We start from the raw sequence: 20,021 nt of genomic DNA on the forward strand, positions 1-20,021 counted from the left end.
GTGACACTCCCAGTTGTGAGACAGTGGAGTGGGTAATTAAGAAAGAAAAGACACCTTACTCCCCTATCTGACAGAATGGATTAACCCTAGCTAATTAGGATTTAGCTATGTAACGGAACTGTGTGAACAGAACAGAACAGACATTAAATTCTAAAAAGTCACATAGAGTGACACAGAAAACATACAACATATTAATACACATTAAAACATTGAACAAAGTCCAGTTTTGATAAATTTTATAACTTTAGAGTTAAGTGGCGAATAATCACATTATTTCACCATCTATTTCATTAGATAAACAAAATTTTCAATATTAGGATGTTTACAGAAATATTAATATTGGGAAAGAAATTGATGTCTGGGGGCATTTAGTGCTGGACAGTATAATATAATGTGGCGTTCATCACAGACAGATGATGTATATCTAATACATCTTTCAATTCCGTAACAACGTCCTGTTTAAAAGGGCAACCTGTGGTTTGAAGTTCTAAATTGAGTTAAGCAGAGTATACGATACGCTTGACACTTAATAACAATGGAAAATTAAAATCAGCATTTGAAGAATTTACATATTACTTAACATTATACAAAAATAGTTTTCTATATCTATCGATGTTCATTAATGAACTGTGCCTCCTGTGAGTACTCTTCAGCAAAGGGCTGTTCCCACTTTCATTATAGGGATGGGGAAACACCACCTATGTGCACTGAACCATTAATTAATGCGTCTCACAACTGGGAGTTCTCACAAATGGGAGAACAGCAACCAAAAGAAGTAAATAAATAAACTAACGATCCAAGAGTGCTACAGCTGCCAGTTTTATCATAAAGAACCCATACACCCAGAAATACCTTAATGGCAAAACAGTTTGCAAACTAAATGATGCCAATGTAGACAGCTGACACGTTTAATGCTTGATTAATAAATATGTTATTCAACATATATCCTTAATTGAAGTAATTAGATTTATGTTGCCATATATACACATGTGCATGTGCTTCAGGAAGACACTACAGACCCCACCAACATCTTCTGTCGACGACTTAACAGGGAAGACATCCAAGATTCTATTGATCAAGTTAACCGTAAGTAATACTGTCGCTGATATATTGTCGAATATGTTGGACACGTAAACACTGAGAGATCGTGGTGACAATTCGGCCTGGACGACATCTCATGCTACGTAATGGGCATGTTGTCCGGTCAAAGTGTTCGAGGGTTCATAACATCAGTCGTGGAATTTTGGCTCTATTATTTACAGCCGACGACAAAGAGAGGTAATACAGACCCGGTGAAGATCCGGGTTAGAATTGATCTTCAGTCACCCATGCTTGTCGTAAGAGGCGACTAACGGGAACGCCTGGTCAGGTTCGCTGGCTTGGTTGACACACGTCATCGTATCCAGGTTGCGTAGATAATTCTGTTGATCACAGAATTGTCTGGTCCAGACTCGATTATTTAAAGGACCCGCCGCCATTTAGCTGGCATGTTGTTGAGTATGGTTTTAAACAACAAACCAACCAACCAAACAACCAACTGCTGCGTCTACTGGGAGACGTCTAGGCCCATTGGTGACCAATGGCATTGTATTGATGCTATGTTGTTGGAGGTTACCATTGAGCACCGACTCAAAACGTCGACCTAACGCCTTGCAAACGGGACAACAAATGGTGTCAGTGTGTTGCGTTGGTTCACCATTGTTTTGTTGATATTAAATGTGTAATATTCTTTCTTTGCAATTGATGACAGGTCACCAGTCGGTCGCCAGGGTGATGAGGTCTGCAACACACCAAGAACTAATGGCGTCAATGAAGATCAAGTATGTCGGCTTAACAGAAGACGTGAAAGGAAAGAAGGAACAGACGTTTGTCTCCTATCACAAACTACTGACAATGAGCAAGGTAATGCGTTATATATACTGAACAGCAAAAGAAACGGAAGTCTGGCTTTTTGTCAAGTTTTTGAATAGAAGACAACCAAAATCATGTCTAATCATTTATTCTATAGAAAACACTGTCAATTTAACAGCTAAAAGTTGCTGTTGACATTGAATTGCAATAAGTTCAAATTGATCCCAGTCCGTCAAATGGAGATACCCCTTAACGCGAAAAGTGACAGTCTCTTTAGTAGCGCGTATAGCCACCTTGAGCTTGCACACAGGCCGTGCAACGTGGCCTCACTGAGTTCACTAGAGTCTGAAAGGATGCCTGAGGTAATTGGTTCCGCCCAAACACCAATCTCTATTCCAATTGTGCAAGTGTGAGTGGTTGTCTACCTGCCCCAATCCTCCGTCCAATTTCGTCCCAGAATGTTCAATGGGAGCCATATCCGGGAAAGAGACGGCCGTGGCAAAATGTTGACAATCCATCGACACCCTTGCTGTGTGCGGGCTGCAAACGTCATTGGCGTTGTTGACGTGCCCAAATTGGCCCCACATATGGCCTTCGGCAGTGGATTCCAGCAGCCCGAAGACGACGCCTAATCGTATCGCTGGACACTGCTCCCCTTGACCCAAAAACTAAGGCTGCTGTTACTGTTGCTAATTGAGTTCGGTTCCTTAGATGGGTGACCCGGATGAACCGATCTTGCGTATGAGTCACTCGTTGCCGTCCGGTACAGGGACTATCAGCAGCAACGTTGATGACGTTGAGCAAGTCTATTAATGGTGGTAAAATGACAGCCCAATTGTCTAGCTACAGCGGTTGCAGAGCTACCTCCGTGCAACTTTCCAATGGCCATTACCCTCTGCTCAGTCGTTAGTCTAGGTATTGTTTGTGTGGCGTGTACACCTCCTAGCGTCAATACTGAACTGTTTTTTGACACAAACCTTTATAAAGGATACCTCAGAGTGAAATGCATGCTTTCCATCCAGAACCGTCGATGCGCGTGCTAAAATTATGGTTTTGGTGCACTGTGGTTGTGTTTGTGCCAGTGTTTCGTATGGACGTCAAATTGCATGACATCATGTCATCGGGGATCATGACGTCACTTTAACATGAACATTCCATAAACATGAACGCTTACCTTCATGAAATTTCATTTTTTTTCGAAACTTGCGTTTCTTTTGCTGTTCAGTATATCTATTGGTTCATTACACTTTTTCAATTGTACGATACTGATTACATATTGAGCAAATCATACCACTAACAATACCCATCACAAACATTTATAGTGGATCACAGACATTACTGCAACTGTGCCAAAAAATCACGCAGAACGAGCTGCCGTTATATACGTGTCACCTGCACGCCTCTTTGTTCAATGGGCACGAGGCGTAATGAATGTAATCTTACATGCAGATAGTGATCACACACGGTCCTAGGGTTTACAAATGTCGTGCTGACGTTGTCCAACGTATCGCATGTACAACTTGGCAGAAACCAGGCATCTGAAGGATTTACTTAAAGGTCACATGCAACGTAACACACAACTTTGCAGATTCTGATACCTTTCGGTATGGACTTACTGAAACAAAGCATCAAAACTACAAATTCATCTTATAAAGTTGAAAAATAAAGCGATGAAAAAAACCGCGCGAAATCGGAGTTCAAACGATTCACTAATTTTCCCCCGACTTTTTTGGGGAAAACTGGTTTCAACAGCAGGGCTTCGCTCATAGCACGTGCGCAGTGAAATAGGTTCGCGCAACTTGGAAGCGGGCTGTCCGGTGAATACTCGGTGAAGGCTTTAGTGTGAGCTATTTTCCTAATGTTTTGTTGATATCTCACAGGCACGAGCTTTTTATATGTTATGACAGTAAATAAACTGTTTATATAATTTCATTTGTCTATTTCACCACACGTTCTTCTTACAGAGTCACTTTCTCAGTTCGATACTTAAAAGCAATGTCATTATTTAGCGTTGACAGAATTTCTAACTGTGATATAGATATGTCGTTGTCGCAGACAAAACTCAATGTCTTGTTTTATTGACACCTGTGTGTCTGCCTGCCTGTCTGCTAATGACAATATTCAATACACAACTGCGATCACTGACCACATGCAATTTGAACTTAACACCAATCAGGCTATACACCATAAACAAAACGCATTGATTTATGGCCCGAGTTCGGTCTCTGTCACTTTATGTAATTACACAGACAGGCAGTAGTGATACTTGAACACATGACATGTTATGTCTGTTGATTGCAAAATGTTATACACAAAAAATGAGCATGTATTTACAAAACCTAAAAACATATCTGTATATACACACACAATGAGCCGTGAGGGCATCTGCAAATGAACCAAGCGTTACACTTGAGTGCACACCCACCCGCTCTGACTGGGTTCGGTATCCCGGCTGCTTCGTTTCTTGGGAAGTAAACCTAAGTACACAATATTGCACTTTTGATTTGCGATTGTACGCTTATAATTTTGTTTATATGTTTTTTTCATAACCAGCAATGTATATTATATGTCATGAATAAGTGATAATTGTGTTTTAATTATGTTTGATTTTTTTGGTTGCATGTGACCTTTAAAAACAACAACATTGGTTTCTATTTTGAGTGTGCAGAACATGAAAACAAATGTACATATTTAGACATATGCACATATTTCTAAACTGACGGGCAAAAGTTAGTATATGACGTTTTGAACGTCCTGTAACAAAGACATACACCGAAATTTCCCAAAAATATTTAATGCATCATAATAAAAAAACACTTGAGCTGTAAATCACAAAAAATCAACAATTTCATTCAAGGAGTTTGTGAGCCGCTGTCAAGTAAACACGCAAGGGGTGGAATTTTGCATAAATCGATTATCACAATCTGAGTTTATGAGTCAGTAGCAGGGGCATTCCTTGAATACAGGATCTTGTGCACATCAATGCTGCGTCAATGCATGCCCTCACACGTCTCCTCATTGACGTCGTCAAACGTCGAATGACGTCATTGGGAATGCGGTTCCATTCCTCTCTGAGTGCTTGCTCTAGCTGTTGCCTGTTCTGTGGAACTTGTTGCCGACCTCTGATCTTCCTGTCCAGATGATCCCAGAGGTGCTCGATCGGGTTCATATCCGGTGAGCACGCTGGCCAGGGCAGGACGTCAACATTGTTCTGTTGCAGAAAGTAGCGAGTCTCTCTGGCAGTGTGAGGTCTCGCGTTGTCATGTTGTAGGAGTACACCCCGGGGTTGATTCTGTAGGAAGGGTACCACAACTGGCTGTAGGATCTGTCCGATGTACCCCCGTGCATTGAGATTGCCCTGCACTACAACCAGACGGGTCTTCTGGTCTCCACAGATACCGCCCCAAACCATGACTCCACCCTCCGAATGGATGAACTTCTCTGATGCATGGCCTTGCTAAACGTTCCCCTCGTCGACGATATACCCGTTCTTTGCCATCACACTTGTAAAGGGTGAAACGGCTTTCATCGGAAAAGAGAACACGTCGCCAATCTCGGACTTGCCACCTGTATACTTGCCTTGCCCACCGCCTGTCTGTTTTGGCGATGTCTGAGGGTCAGGACCATTCCGCGGAAAGGCCGGTAAGCCCTTATACCAGCTAATCTCAATCTTCGGGTCACTGTGCGACGACTGATACGATGCCCGAGTGCCGTAGCCGCCGTCGACGTTGCCGTCACGAACCTGTTCCGGAGATGGATAGTCCGGATGTAGCGGTCTTCTATGGGTGTAGTGACCCGTGGCCGTCCACTTCTCGGCCTGTCTTGAGTGCTACCAGTATTCCGGTAACGTGTGAACAGCCTGGAGATTGTTGCTGGGGTACAGCCGAACGTTCTGGCAAGATGAGCTTGGGTAGCTCCCATATCGCGCATTCCAATGGCTCGCTCTCGCTGAATTTGTGTCAGCTTCGGCATTTTTGCATGTGCTTTCAGTTACTGTGATATGCCAGCGTGTATCCATCCCATTTCTACCCGACTGGTGCACGTGCATGTTCGTGATTTTCAAAGATTACATGTTATACCTTTTTCTCGTGCTAGGGGTCACGTGACTACATCTACTGACATCACTACCATTCTGCAATATTCTCGTGACTTAGACAATGTTTGCTTTGGATGTTTCATTGGAATTTAGACATGCTCAAATTCCCCAAACCAAATTGAAAACGTTATACTAACTTTTGCCCGTCAGTTTAGTTTTGATATGGTTTGCGTTTTGGGTAATGTGCAATCTGGTCCATACGGAACTACTTATATTCTTACCATATTTTGTTCTCTAGGAAGGTGGCAGTCAGAAAGACCTGTATGTGAGGGTAGCAAGAAAAGAAAACGTAACTGACGAAGACATAGAAGAGTGTCTGAAAGAAATCCATAGGATAACCGCACGTATGTTTTTGAATGTTTATCATACTGTTTACCTCTTTAGATGAATTATAAACCCATTAGAAGTACCCACGACCATCTGTAACATCTGTTTGCATATGCTAGATGCAAGATGGAGTGTATTTTAGCAAAGTAATAAACATATTGGTCTCTTGGACGCCATGCCAGGTACAATAAGAGTGAGTGAGTGGTTGAATGAGTAAAAATTCACATCGGAGATATTTCAGCCAAATCGTGAATACGAGACTTGTATATAAATAAAAACAAACTTAGTTAGAAAATATCCCTCTAGACAAAGGACAGTAAAATAACCAGACTATCAGGTACAATTAGACTTTACAATGATTCGCTGACAAGGGTGATGATAATGCAGCTTTGTGATCATGTATTTGTTGGTGGCCATTCTGATTTGGTGTAAATAGAAATAAAAGTGAGAAAAACTGTCCGATGTCATATACAATCTCCACTGAAAACTTTTTGATAGAACGATATCGATTGTATATTGAGCAAATAGTGTGATAACAGGGATCCCATCAATAATACCACGAATGATACCCATCACAAACACATGCAAATTCAAGTCAATTGTTCAACTGTTAAAGCTTAATCATTTCAGCGTTGTTGAATACGTGTTATAGGCTATGTGTATTCGAATATAACTTATATTGCAGATCATGATGCTATCGTGAGAATCAATCAAGTTATATCAAAACAGAATACGAAGCGGCTCATGGCTGCCTTACAAGCCCGTCATGCCGAGCTTGAATTGCCTTCACCTTTAGAGGAGAGAGCAGAAAGGGAAAGAGAATATCAGATACTACTGTACGAGGCTTACACAGATAAGGTAAATACCTATTTACTAATGGTGTGGCAATGAAACCTCAGCCATTGGGAGTTCCGATGAGTTGACTCTGGACAACCTGGGCTTATTATAAATGGCGACCATATGGTGGTAAGACTCGGTTATATGTCTGATTGCATGCTATCGAGCTCCAAGTTGTTGTTGTGGCATGAGTTGTTGTTCATAATGCCCACCACTGGTTTGTCTGGTTACCTAAGGGCCGCCGTCCATTGCTGAAATATTGTCGTATACGGCGAAAACAACACTCGGTCTGTTTGAGCTATCGTAAAATCAAGCACCGAACAGCTACGAGGGTCGGTCAAACAGTAGTCGGCCTAACTATTTTCTCGATGTCCAATGTTTGAAAAGCTTCCATTTTAGTGTGTAGGAATCATTAGCAAAGCCGTATGAAAAATTTCAAACATGTAGGTAATGTGATTAACGAGATATTAGTCATCACAACACATTTGGGTATAATATTCCAGAAAAGATGCAGAAAATGAAAAACGATCCGTCATTTAGTACCTCTTGGATAATGGTATGCCCTCAGATAATGTCATATAAAATATGTTAGTATAGTATTGGATGACTTCCCGTCATAATCAAGAGTCAAAGCTTTGGATTGCTTGATTCATATTTAGTCGGGGGCTGTTTCGTTTAAGGACGCCCCCATTTAGTCTTTCAAAAACATTGTGTCCAAGTATTCAAGCTGGCCCTGTTTACAATATACTGAGAGTTGACACTTGTGTGACCATTCCAGTATTTACTTTGAACCTTTAGCATCATGTGTGAAAGAGTTAAAACATTAGAATAAGTTATGTCCTTATGATTTCGTCGTCTGAAAAGGGGTGGGTAGTGTCTCCAAAACAAGCTGTTTCAGTAAACATGAAGGGGAATCACGATTGAAGCGATTGTCCTTTCAAATTGCTTTTTTATGCACTTTAATATTTGGTTCTAGCGGACGTCCACCTAACTCAAACACACAAAATGTTTCTTGCATATTTTGTTACCTGAAATTTGTGGTGCATTTATTGCAGATTTTGCGCTTGGGGGGGGGGGGGGTTCCGAACATAAAAATTTCAAACACAAAATGGGGATCGTAAGGCTGGAACGTAGCAAAACCAATTTGCTTGAGGTTGACAGATAATATGTAGAAAAATGAAACATAAAAACAGCTGCATTTGTATCATTTACTAGGTCAGGCCGACTACTTTTTGACTGTCCCTCGTATATCAGAGACACAATAAACTAGTCCCGAAGAACTGGTTTCCCTTAAACATAGTGTTAAACGAAATATTGAGTCACTTCCATTAGGTAAGCCAGGATACGCTGACCCAGTGTCATTATTTTTTACGAAATTCTCGCATACATCGCCCTAAAGCAAAAATATAAGATCATATGATCTAGATAATGTAGTGACAAATGTGAGATAATGAAGAATTAGTGTTTTTGTAATGTTCATGAAAATTGTGTGACAAACTATGATACATCTTCTAATGCGATGTTTTGAAGGCACACAAAGGAACCGATGTCAGAATGGAGAAAGATGATATCCAGAAAGTCCTATTGAGTAAGTATCGCTATTGATAGATGAGATTATTTGAATCTTTGGAATCGTGTTGGAAAGTATCGCTATTAAAAGATGAGATCATTTAAATCTTTGGAATCATGTTGGAAAGTTTCGCTATTAATAGATGAGATTATTTGAATCTTTGGAATCGTGTTGGAAAGTATCGCTATTAATAGATGAGATCATTTGAATCTTTGGAGTCGTGTTGGAAAGTATCACTTTTAATAGATGAGATAATTTGAATCTTTGGAAATCGCGTTGGAATTTATTGCTGTTAATAGATGAGATCATTTCAAACTTGGAATCGTGTTGGAAATTCATAAAATTGATTCGAATCGGAACGCATTACCCTACAAGGTCTACATATCTATTTCTCAACATTTTTCAGGTCTGGATATACTTAGGGAAATAGATACATTAGAAGACACACAGACGAAGAAATTATTGGAAAATCTCAGAAAGGATGAAATGGACATCAGTGAATACATTGTGGACGATATGGACGAATCTGAGGAGTGTTGCTACGCAACGTTGATTTTTGAGAAACGAGGCACCAAAAAGGTGCAGCCTTTGTTTAGAAGGCGCAAACGATCTGTCATTTCTAGTTGATTTGCATTGTAAATGATATGAATCTTTTAAGATAAATACAGTAGCGTAAGTGATAAAATGAACATCTTGAGATAGGTTATATTAAAGTAATAGTTTTCATCACACCCGCCTTTATAAGTTATAAACATGATAGAAATACATACAACGAGTACAATGATAATCGCATCGATATGAGCGATACAGCCTAGATTGAAAGTTATCAGAGTTCAGCAGCTCCGAGTATGTCGTACTAACATCAAAATAACGGTAACGGTATAGTTATATATAAATGACAGTAGCCTGTACTGGCATGTTATAAACAATGTATTTAATCCTTCTTCTAGAACACGAGCAACAGGAACAGTTGCAAATTCTTGACACGTCGAGAAGTAAAAGACATTGTCAAAGGTATGGTACTTATTATGGACTGCCTATAACACGAATAGTGTTGTTATGTGCTTAAATGCACATTTAAATCGCCTCCGAAGGAATACAATAGGTTAAAACATTTATTCAGACCAGAACAACGGTTCTAAATGAGTATTGTAAACACATGGAAATGTAGTGAATGTGCAACAACAAGATCCCTCATGGAATCGGTAGCTACATATTTCGAGCGCAAATGCCGAACATGGATAGGAAAGTTCCTGGCAAACGCGGGTAGAACAAAAACATAGAGTTTTTTTAGTTTTGCCAGACTCCCGATATAATCCTGACATTAATTGTAGTTTACCCTATGAATGTATCTTGTAAAGGGTATGACCCCTATTTGATAGAATTGCAGCGAATGTCATATGGAAAGAATCTGTATCAAGAGGCAGTACATGGATAAATTAGTCAACTGTAGGGCTGTCTAAAATGATCGATAATCGGAAAAATCGTCATTTGGATATTGTTACTGATTAACGATATGAAAATTGTTTTCGATAATATCGCATTAACATCAGCTTTTGTGATAGAAAAAATGTTGAATTCTTTCACACAATATAGAAATTTAGGACTGAATTTATTGTCTGCTTCCAAATTTTGTTCACGACGCCGTTTTGATAATAATGAATGCATAACGTGTCAATTCTCATCAGTGATGTAAAATACATGTATATTCATGTCTTTCAAACATTTTGGACATTTCTTTTTTGAAGTTACGTCTCCGATAGTTATCGATAATGATCGATATTAAGTTTACAATTTTTAATCTCTATTAACTATACCGATAGCCAGCCCTCGTCAGTTACATTGCATATTTACTGTTTTAAACTTTCGTGGGGTTCACATAAAACATGCCAGTGATCTCTACATGTATTCAAGGCGTTGGTGTAGCCATGTGATGAAAGCGTCCGCTCGTCACGCCTGGGTGAAAACCCGGGTTTGATTCCCCACATGGGTACAATGTGTGAAGCCCATTTCTAGTGTCCCCCGCCGTAATATTGCTGGAATATTGATATAAGCGGCGGAAAACCATACTCCTTCACTAATTGCTCTTATTATTGCCCTTGTTAACTATATACAACAGTTAGAATTCATAGGCTTGACATAAGAAATCTTTACTGAACCAAATTGATTTTACGATCAAGGCTAATCAGAGGCATTTATTTATAAATCAATATAAAATATTGACGAGACCAGTGATCATACCCGTGAAGAGTTATATTTATTTACCCATGAAAATGTAGCTTAGAATTGGTCTTCAACAACCAATGCTTGTCGTAAGAGGCGACGACCGGGATCGGCTGGTCAGACTTGCTGACTTGATTGACACATGTCATCGTACCTCTGTTGTGTATATCGATGCTCAAGCTACTGATCACTTGATTATCTGGTCTAGGCTTGATTATGTACAGGCCGCCGATATATAGCTGGGATATTGCTGAGTGCGGCGCTAAACAACAAACAACAAAAAACAGTGAAAACAACAGAAACAGAAAAACAAGTTCTCAAAATATGCTTATAACAAAACCATACAAATACGTTGCAATTTCAGAATTCAAGGCCGTTTGGGATATACAGCGAAGAGATCCACAGACGTTGAAGGAGCATTGGGGCAGAGTGCTCCAAGATGCCCAAGTTCTTCCAAATGACCCAGCGAGAGGTAGAGAAGCAGACTTTGAGAAGTTAGAGGGCTATCGAAAGCTGTTTGAAGAAGACATTGAACATAAGGTATGGCTTAAACATTTTTTGATTTTCTACTTTCGAGTGTATGTACTATCACCTGAATTCTTGAGTACTGGGTTCGAATCTCCAGTCAATGTATTGATTCCTGGTTTATCAGGACCATATCTATGGCACCAGGACGGTGAAAGCCCTACTTCATGTCTGACGTTCAATATACCTCTCGGACCTTCCTGTAGCCGTTATTCCAGCCTGTATGATAACGTCAAACTTCCAAAATGGTTAAAGCCTGAAGGAATAGGTTAGAATCGCTCTTCTAAGCCTGATTCCAAGCTTGTCATAAGAGGGATCGGGTGGTGAATCTCGCATGTCATTGTATGCTAATCGCGTAGATCGATGTCAATCACAGGGTTGTCTGGTTCAGATCTGGTGTGACCTATTGACTGTGGCGGTTTCTGGTACCTCTAAGAAATGTTGTTCACGTGCATATATCTCGACCCGAGGTTGTCACGGGTTGGCCGCCATTACGGCCAGTCCCTGACGCTGATCTACTGTTGTTGATGAGGTCGTCATGTGTATTCGATTTATTAACGTATGACGACACTCTGCGAGGTTCAGAATGCAAGCATTCCTTATGGTGAAATCTCACCAAGACGATCAAAAGAGTTCCCAGGACTTCTCAGAGGGCAATGGTTTCTGGCCATTTTAAGACGTGATTCGGAGCAATTTCTCGGGATCGTCAATTATTTCTGTATGGTAATACTATCTAATAATGCAACATTTCGTTCGTGTAGTTATTCGTTTTGTGTTTTTTTCATAATTACATTGTACCGCTTTATTATGGTCAAATTAATCCGTATTATGCTGATGTTTTTCAAATTAACAGAAACAGAAACAGAAATGCATCCTCAAGTCCTGGATTTGAAAATCTTCTGAAACGACAAGATGTCCACCGCATTATGTTTACATGTAGGTATCTTAACGTCACTGAATTTAAGACACTCAAGAGAGAGAGAGAGAGAGAGAGAGAGAGAGAGAGAGAGAGAGAGAGAGAGAGAGAGAGAGAGAGAGAGAGAGAGAGAGAGAGAGAGAGAGAGAGAGAGAGAGAGAGAGAGAGAGAGAGAGAGAGAGAGAGAGAGAGAGAGAGAGAGAGAGAGAGAGAGAGAGAGAGAGAGGCAGGCAGACATACAGACAGACAGGCAGACAGAGATCTTAGGCTATACCAATACGAGGTTAGAAGACTGCCCGGAAAGCGAAAACTCGGTGGAACGGTCCCTGACCATGTCAGACCAAATTCCGTTAACAGACTTGGGTCCAGATCCACAAAGCGAATAGTTTATGGAAAGGCTTACGAATGTCGTAGGGATCGATGTGGATCGTTACCCCGGTGCTGTTGACCTGCCCGAAGGTCTGCATTACTACTCTTTGTGGCTAGTCTGGGAGACTAATGTATCCAAGGATAACAACAGCATGAGGTGAGGTGAGGTGAGGTGAGGTGAGGTGAGGTGAAATTGGCTTTCACGTCGTGCTTGAGAATATTTCGCTGAAATGACGACGTGCATACGTGTGTATGCGTATGTGCGGCTGCTTGTACTAGCCCAGACTGAAGTTGGTTTTATAGTGCTAGCCCACTGAAATACCATGCCGCAGTGAAGCATGAATACCCCACTCAGACACATTATACTGACTCCGAGCCGACCACTCCTTGTTGTACCCATTAATGCCGAGCGCCAGGCAGGGACCAACAAGTACCATATTTTAACGTCTTTTGGTATGACACGGTCGGGGATCGAACCTGCGACCTTCCGCTCTCCGGGCAGATGCTCTGGCGGTCGACAACAACAGCATGATATCTCAGTGGGTAACATACCAGCATAATTATTCCTTAAACGCAGAATCACATAAACGTTTAGAGACACTTCAACAGTATGTAATAACCCATTGCACTGCCAGATGTTTAAAACGCTTCCATACTTTATAGAAAGGATATGCAAATAATGTCGTGTTCACCGTTTTGTTTGCATTTTAGGGAGTTTATAATGTACTCGTCTTAAATCAATATGTGTGATCAACTAAACTATTGAAATTTGTTTGATTTTAGTATACCCAGCTATCATCAGGATAAACAACCTAATAGAAGAATTCATCAATGCCAAAGAGAAAGAGAAAGAGAAAGAAAAGGAGAAAAAGAATGCCAAAGAGAAAAGGAGAAAAAGAATGCCAAAGGGAAAGAGGAAGAGAAAAATTATGCCAAAGAGAAAGAGGAAATGAAAAAGGTCATCAATGATCTCGAAAGGAAATGCCTCAGGGCCATAACTGATCCGTCCGCTGAACTGGTGAAGGGAATTGTTGTGAACACCGAGCAGAAAGGGTATCTCGCAATGCTGTCTGGAAAAATAGACGGGACCAAACAAAGCCCAGAGGTAAGAGCTTACTCACTTACTGTGACAGAAAATTGTTTTACTTACATCCCTTTAGAGCATGCCTCGGCGTATGTTCGAGATTTTAATGAAATTGTGTGCTATCTGAACTTTTCGTTCAGCATTCTTCCATTCGTTCATGCATATTAAAAATCGTATGTCTTGAACCGAAAATCAATATTTTAGAAACCCCCAGCCTCTACATATCATCACCGAAATGACATGATGCCTTATCTACGTCGTTTCTCAAATGGAACGTAAAGACATGATTTACTAGGAAGATATTCACTGGAAGCACCCTCTCATGTTTCCTGACACTGATATTACAATATTAAAACGTGAAATTTCGTGTTAGATGCTGAGAATTAACTTACTTCCATATTTTTGTATAAAACGTGTGTTAATATTGATGCATGTCGATGCAGGATTCTGAAGACAAGGGTTTCAACAAGCAACTGACTTGGAAGCAAATGCAAGAAGTTCTTTCTGGTAAGTATGGTGTTTGTTTGTTTGTTGTTAAATGTCGCAATCAGCAATGTTCCAACTATATTGCGGCGGTCTGGAAATAATAAAGTGTGGACATTCCAGTGATAAACATTATGAGCCTCGTTCTTCACAATTGGGATACAACGACATGTGTCAACCAAGTCAGCGAGCCTGACCACCCGATCATATTAGTCGCCTGTTACGACAAACATGCTTTGCTAAAGATCAATTCTAACCCAGATTCTAAACCAATAACCTATGAGTATGTTTTTTGAGGAGGTCATGTGGCTGCCGAATTTATGTATTTCAATAACGAAATATTAATACAAGAGTTCTGGAAGGTACTACAGGGCACTAAAACCATATGGACTTTTCCACTATATTATGACATAGGACCGTGAGGGGGCTAACTCCTGCCCCCATTTCACTTTACATCTCAATTTGCAAGAGGACCAATGTGGAAATCATTTGTACCCTGGGCCTATGTTGGAAACATGACCGTTGTTATAGTGAGGTGAAAATTACCATCATTATCTTTGAAATTGTACGCCAATATAATGCCTATGTAATGATTTGTGTTTATTTATAAACATTGTGAATTTTAGAATACAATTGTTTAGGAATTATTGCTTTGTTTCACCCTTCAGTTCTTTTACGGCCTGATTTCAGGTTTAACGTTTACTTTCAACTTAGAAATCAACACGTAACAAAATCCAAAAACACTTAAAACGTGGATAATAACATACACTCTCTGTAGTATATACACTCTAATTAGTGTTGAACGGTGGGTAAAGTGCTGTTTTCACACACCAAGTAAGAAAAGGCAGATTCAGGTATCGCATAATGTACAGGGTGTTGTCGAATGCTGTGTGGATATTTCAGTGCTCATTTCAACGTTCATTCAGCAAAAACTGTTTTGAGACATATGCTAATTTTTGTTCCTTCACCCAATGCATGTTTAATGGTTTTTCAGACTGGCAAGTCTTTGAATGTTTTGTGGAGAAGATTGTGTCTCGGAGAGTGACCAGATACCGACTGTCTTAATTATTACAAAATCGAGCTGAAAGACACGAAAGGCGCGATGAAATATTACCGATACAGTCGAAAGGAAGAAGATAGGGAAGGGTCTAAGGAATATGCTGATAAGCATGAGGGAGAAGACTTTGAAGAACTCTGGGGCCACACAGTTCTACATTTAGCAGTATGTGCTAATAAAACAGAAACAGCTACAGCAATTTTGAAAGATACCCAGGATCTTATCAACACCGACATTGGTGCTTGGCCCGATAGGATCGACACTTACAAAGGACTGACACCCTTCCTCATTGCAGTTGCCCAGGGTAATGATCTCTTGGTTAAACTCATGCTGGAAAAGGTTTCAAAGGAGCAATGTGGCTGGATTGGTAAACGAATGAACGGAACTGTATTCATGGGGCAGTTACCGTTCCACACGGCTGTCTTGTGCTACCTGAATGACCCAAACAAATATGATACATACATGGACCAAGAGAATGGATTTGTGAAAATCATGAAATTACTTGCGGAAAAAGCGGATGTTTTTAACGAGCAGAACCACAGAGAAGATACAGTTCTCCACAGCATCATGCGATTTGTAAAGTGCTTTCCTGCGTGTGAGGAAACGCAGTAGACATGATGTCAGATTTGGAGTTATTAATGAAAGAAAGAGCAGAGAAGGCTAGAGAAGATGCTATTGACTACAAAAGAAAGGTATTTTTCACACAAAACAACGATCACATGACAGCACTTCAGCTTGCAACTGAAAGCGGTCACATTAAACTGTTTGCCTACTTCTTCAAAGTTAAAGGAGTCTATCTCATTGAATATCCCCACGATGAACTCTACGAGATACGACGCTTTGATGTGACTGAAACGGACAAAATTGCATTGATTGAAGCTCAGAAGCCTCCACCACCGACGGACAAAACGGAACTGGCGATAAAAAGGTAAAACAGACGAGGCAGGGGATAAACAAACACTGCCCTGTCTCCACAGATGCTGCGTCAAATGTCGATAAACGTAAGAAGGAAAGAGATCAACGCAAAGTTGATAACGGTTCCTTTGGTAACAATTCTGTTGCTGAGCTACTCTGTTGTCAGAGACTACCAGTGGCAACTGAACTGGTTCGTGGAGACGTTTTGAAGAAATGATTCGTCGTAAAATGGATGCATACTGGTAATCCCTTACTGTTTCTGGGTATGTTCCACGTCTCTCTGATTTGCTTGCTGTGTGTGTATGTTGTTGCCAGAGCTGGTGTTACTGAGGGAATACACTGGCCAAGTGGATTTCTTGAATTCTGTAACATTCTTACTTTCGTATGTTCTATTTTGTATTTTGTACAAGAATTCCCACTTCGATTTTGTTTTGCGAAGCAACCATTTGCATGGACAGCGGTGCACCACAATGTTGTGTATAGGGTTACCTTTGTCCTGTTTGCTATTTTTTTATTTGCTGATTCAATATTTTACAGGATACCTAATTCACTTTTTGTTGACTACAAAACCACGTTTCTTGTGTGGGCTATAATTGTAGGTACATGGCCAATATTGTTCTTCCTGCGATTAATCAAATGTTTCAGTGTGTATATTGTACTTGTAAATGAGGCTTTGTTTACAGCTGTGGTGCCGTTTGCCGTCTTAATCCTGATGCAGGTGTTTGTTTTCACGGCTTGCATGCATGCATCGTTTCTACACAATGAAGCAAATGCTACTGTTGTAGATGACTTTTCACAATACGGTATGTCATTGCTTACCATGGGTAAACTGATGGTTGGATTAACAGAAATTGATCAGCTGCTGAAATCCCGTGAAGATGGGATAATATTATTTCTCTTTGCTCTGTTTATACTGATCATCTTTCTGCTGATGATCAATGCCCTTATAGGCGTATTGACTAATCGATTTCACGACCCACAAACAAACAATGAAATGGTTTGGCGTTTACAAAATCTATCAGTCATCATCTTTATTGAAGGTTGGTATTCTAAACTGAACTCAAAACTGCCAAAATGTTTCAGATTCCCAAGGCTTGGGGTTGATCCTAAAGAATCAATTGGTGAAAATACAGATGAAGGCATCCAATCAGCTGCTGGTGGCGACTCTGAAAAGAGATTTGTGATGTCTTACAGGAAGGTTCGAAGCAATACAGCAGATAATCCAGGAAATGCTGAGCATATTCTCCGACAACAGGTGAAAAAGAGCGAGGAACTAAATGCTAAAATGGATAGGTTATTGGATTTCCAAGAGTCTAAGAGTTATGATGGAACCAGAGCCTTGCAAATTTACCATTATCGGTACTAGTTCATACGCGGGCACTGTGTGCGTGTGTGTGTCTGTGTGTGATGTTCAGTGACACACTCAGCAGTGCTCGAGCTATTTAATGGACGTGAAATGATGCATTTTCACCAGGCACTCCAGAGCACCGCCTGGTGCGATTGCACTATCAAGAAACTCACCAAGCCAGAGTGCTTCAGTGTTGGTATGGTATTGACCACACGTCAGGATGCGGCAGATATGACTACTTTATGATGCCATTATATTCGAGAACGAGCTGCTGTGACCTGCTCAAACACCCCCACCCCCACCCTCCGACCTGAAGGCTGTCTGTATTTCGAATCTTCATGATGTACTCGAAATAATAGAATCGTCTCTTTATTCAACAGATACATTTGATATAAATTAACTGGCATTTGTTTTCATATTTTAACTTTAGGATTCACAATTGGAGAACTCTTTCTTTGATATTGATTTAGATTCCACAAAATGTATAATATTCTGTCTATGTTATAATAGTTTCTAAATAGATACATTTGTACACGAAAAGAGATTTGTAGGCCATGTATATGTTACATTATATGCATTCTGTTGTTCTGGTTCCTGTTGTTCCAAACAACAATCTGAGAGCCACACAACGTGTTCTCTACAAATTGAATATGGAAGCAACGACGCTATTTATATGAAACACAATTAACACAAAGATCCATGGTATAAGCCCCTTTGATATCAGCTGCGGACATAAGTATACATGGAGATGAATCAGAAACATTGTTCAACGTTGGACAGAAAGCGTGGAATTCAGGCCAGGAATTGACTAGGGTCACATATAACAGCTTAAACGTCCTGACATATGTAAGGCGGGATAATGAACTTTACCAGGACGTATAAAGAAAAGTGTTGGATCATGGCCAGCATCTGGAATACTGAAGCGATACGAAACCTTCGTGTGAAACCGACTATTACAAGGGATACTTCCTCTATGTGGGATCTTTCAAATAGAGTGAATTTGTATTTAATTATTGATTTTGTAAAAACATAGAATAATTACAAAATTTGGATATGTTTTTATATTCGGTAAATAGATCTGTGATTACAGAATTGGTAGATTAAATTAGCAACTAAATTGTTAGTGGCTGTATCCTCAAAGGGGGTTAATTTTTTGTAAAATTATTTTCCTCCTGAGGGGGATATTTAAGAACACGTCTTTCATTGCAAATGTAAGGTTACCGTGTTTTTAATCGTAGATTGTCTGCCATTTTAATTCGTGTCCAGCTTTGTCTGTAATCGCCATGGTTGAAGGGATGGTGTAAATCCAGCTAGAGTCTAGGAACAAAAAGTACTGTTAGTCGCCATGGTCTCTAGTATGGTGATTTAGTTTCAGTTGTTTGCGATCTAAAGGCCGTTTTAATATTGTATTGTTGTTTTAGAGTAGTATGTTTTTATGGTTATTCACTAGATTTAAGATAAATTCTCAGATAGGCTAGCGATTTTACTGTCTTTCATTAACAGGTATATATTAAATACCGGCTGGTTAATATTAATAGAGAGCTTTCGTAGTCAGGATATGGCTGAAATATTGCCGATGTGACTTTAAATGTTAATTCACTCACTCACTGAATGCGGGTGAAAGTGTTAAAGCACTCCTTCCCGACCATTATAAACACGGCAGTAATAAATGTTAGCTTTGGAAATGTTGACATTCTTTGTGGAAGAAGCTTAGACTAGGAAGAGTGAGTGAGTGAGCTTAGTTTTACGCCGCACTCAGCAATATTCCAGCTACATGGCGGCGGTCTAGACTAGGAAAAAGCATAATAGTAGGTTATACATTGTTTCACTTGTTTACTGTTTTTTTACCACATTGTTATTTTGTATAGTAGATATTTATACATATATGTTAATTTGTAGCATGCTAGACTCTGCATTAAATTCCTTGATATTCTTTCACGCCTTTTTATGTTTGTTTTACTTTTTCTCCCCAAAATATATAGAACCAAGATATGCTGTAATACACATGGCGGTACTTGGTTAACTGTCTAGTTGTTTGTGATATTGACATCTTTGTGTTAAGTAAGTGGGGGGCTATACATATAGCCTTAGGTTGCTTAAAGTAATGCATATTATAGCTCTAGCTCCAAATAACCATAGTTATATTCTCGTATAGGGGGGAAGGTTCGAGGGGGTTGTAAGTTTTAGTCGTGGAGTAAAGGACCCGGGTTCAATTTCCATCATTTGCAAAGAGTACGAATACATTGAGTCCCCTACAGTCTCCTTCATGAGTCATTACAAGGAGTCATTTCTTCTCTCACATGGTCTCTAGGATGGTGATTTAGTTTCAGTTGTTTGTGATCTAAAGGCCGTTTGAATATTGTATTGTTTTTTTAGAGTAATATGTTTTTATGGTTATTCACTAGATTTAAGATAAATTC

At 39.9% G+C, this 20,021-nt stretch overlaps 1 long non-coding RNA gene across 1 annotated transcript; it reads left to right on the forward strand.

Moving 5' to 3' along the window:
- The first annotated feature begins 12,277 nt into the window (after nucleotides 1–12,277).
- Nucleotides 12,278–14,300, forward strand: LOC124266995. The gene is made up of 3 exons (XR_006895923.1): nucleotides 12,278–12,365; nucleotides 13,498–13,819; nucleotides 14,242–14,300. It is a non-coding gene; the product is annotated as an uncharacterized LOC124266995 (long non-coding RNA).
- Nucleotides 14,301–20,021: the final 5,721 nt, after the last annotated feature.

The sequence above is a fragment of the Haliotis rubra genome, unplaced genomic scaffold (assembly GCF_003918875.1).
Source record: "Haliotis rubra isolate DU_JTF1 unplaced genomic scaffold, ASM391887v1 Scf1292, whole genome shotgun sequence".
In the NCBI taxonomy this organism is placed as follows: domain Eukaryota; kingdom Metazoa; phylum Mollusca; class Gastropoda; order Lepetellida; family Haliotidae; genus Haliotis; species Haliotis rubra.